The sequence below is a fragment of the Penaeus chinensis genome, chromosome 38, assembly GCF_019202785.1.
Source record: "Penaeus chinensis breed Huanghai No. 1 chromosome 38, ASM1920278v2, whole genome shotgun sequence".
Classification (NCBI taxonomy): domain Eukaryota; kingdom Metazoa; phylum Arthropoda; class Malacostraca; order Decapoda; family Penaeidae; genus Penaeus; species Penaeus chinensis.
This window is the reverse complement of record NC_061856.1, coordinates 13,193,516-13,196,015: the sequence shown is the minus strand read 5'-3', so window position 1 is coordinate 13,196,015 and position 2,500 is coordinate 13,193,516.

The following is a 2,500-nucleotide window of genomic DNA, read 5'->3' as shown; positions in this document are numbered from 1 at the left end:
CGCGTACATACCTACCTACGCTTAAATGAGGCAAAGACAAATACATTTACGAGAGTGCACATACACACACAGAAAAATAATTTCTATTATCTTAATTAACATATCAAGTTCGATGATTATTGGATTGATTAAAAAATATTTTGCTTTCCATACTTTTGATCAAATAAAAACAGATTGTAAATGCATTCTCATGCTCCCTTTCGTCCGTTTCGCAACCTGGATCTAAACATTCAAAAGACTCTTGCTCGTATTTCACACCTTTGTACACGTGAGTGCGTGTGCATGTATAGTAAAGTGTGTGTGTGTGTCTGTGTGTGTATGTGCACGTGCAGACATGTGTGCGTCATATGATGTGCTTTTTAACAAGAAGTCTCAGTGGCGAGGGATATCATATTTCAAGAAAACTTGAGAGCACTACTGGAAAAAATAGTGACCTTGACAAACCAGTTTATCGGCTAGGGATTGTTCTTGGTAAAGGGGGAGTGGGGGGGGGGGGTCTGACAGTGATGTGTGCTTCTCGTATTATTGTTACTATTGTAGGTGTTTGTTATTATCCGTCTTGGATGTTACTGTCATTGTTTAAATGATGCCATTGTTGTTGTGGTTTTGTTCCATTATCCTTATCACTATTGTTACTATTACGATTATTATTGTTTCTATTACAATTAGATCCTGGTTAGCAGTATCGCTATTATTATCATTTCTTTAATTATTCTCATTGCCGTTCTTATTTACGTGTTTCAGATCCCTCGAGTCCGTCTTCTATATTAAGTGAGTCACAATGAGGCTTTTCAGCGGTGGTTTAACTTTTCCAGTTTAATGCACTGACTTGGCCTTTCACTTGCAGGTCTCTCGCAGATATCTCTTCATGGCAAGGAATTGGAAAACTTCCTTCACTTCATCACTATGGTGTGTCGAAGTTTATGACAGGTAGTTATCTTGCATTTTTTGTTAACATCTTTGTATTTCTGGTAGCTGCATGCTGATATCAATTCACTATGAGACTATTGTTTTTAAGAATGATATATTAGGAACTTCTTCTTACCCTTTCCAACGCTAGCGAAGGAAGTGTAGCAGAAAACTCGCTCTGCATCCTTTTCTGGTCCCGTTCTCCCAGGCACTCATTTGCATAGTGTGCTCTTCTACAGTGTGTTTTAAAAGGGAGGAGATGGTGTTCACCCCTTCTGCCTGAAGTATTCACAAAGGTGAATATTCAAAAGACCTCTCCTGCCTTTCCATCCGAAGGGGTCACTAAAGCTCTCGGTAGACTCAACATGCTATGCAATTGATCCATTCCTTCAAGTACAACGTAGCTATGTAAGCCGAGTTCTAAGTGATCATGTTGACAGCTTGTATATTATACGTTAATACCCACTTTTGCAATTCAAAAGGTGGGATCCGAAAGCATGCGAAGGCACGTGGTGTATCCTGGAATCACAAGCCTTGCTGAACCCTTCTAAAAGTCTTCACAAGAGTGACTCCTGGCCTCGAAAGTCAGTCTTTGATCCCCCAAAGTAGAAGCATGCTGGACTTCCAACAGAAGTTTTAATTGCCGTTCGGCCCCGTTCTTTAATTGCAGTGATTATAAGCATGATTTTTAATGAGGTAATTTTAGAAGTGCAATGGTTATTATCTTGTTTGTAGCTAAACGTATCTGATGGCCTTCTTAACCATTTCCTATTACTTTGTGTTGAGGAAAAGCATCCTCTGGTCACTCCTAAACTAGTTAATTTATTGCATTAGTAGAAAATGTTTCCAAGGTCCTGAAGACGTTTCTATAAGCTGAGTATTATATTCGCAGTAATAAGTATCCTCATTTCTAAGGACCTGCTTCCGTTCAGTCTAAGAATAGGAACCCATTTAGAATTACCCATTTCCTGATAGAGAGATGTCATGAGCTACAGTGATAGTCATCTCTGCTTCATTTAATGACTTTCTACACGGAATGGTCGGCTGCTAACAACCAAGGCACTATCAGCCGGTCATTGCCGCATGCTTCCACTAATAATGAATGACTATTAATACTATATCATGCTGAAGTAGATGAAGTGGACCTCTATCTCTAGACATCATGAAGTTCAAATGACGCTAAAGTTACCAAGAAATTCCAGATCATGAACACTGCGGGGATGATTCTGACTGAGTTGTGAATATAAATCGATATGCGTTGAATACTTTACCATTATGCTGATGATTTCTGTCGTAGAACCAAGAAGATACACAGCACCCAGGTGGAAGTTCCTTATATGAAGGAGAGATTCAGCGCAAACTTACACGGGTCTGTGACACTCAATAAAGAATCTCGTAGATTGGAATAAGTTGAGTAAAAGGGGTCTTGGTTTTGTATTTCCAGCTGAGTCAACGTACCTTTTTGACAGTATCATGGGACATTAATGGTTTTTTTTTTTTATAACATACATAAGGTAATAGTGGCTATGGCTGTAATCACAAGAAAGACATACTAATGATAATTCATTTGTTGAAAGATTATGATAATGAA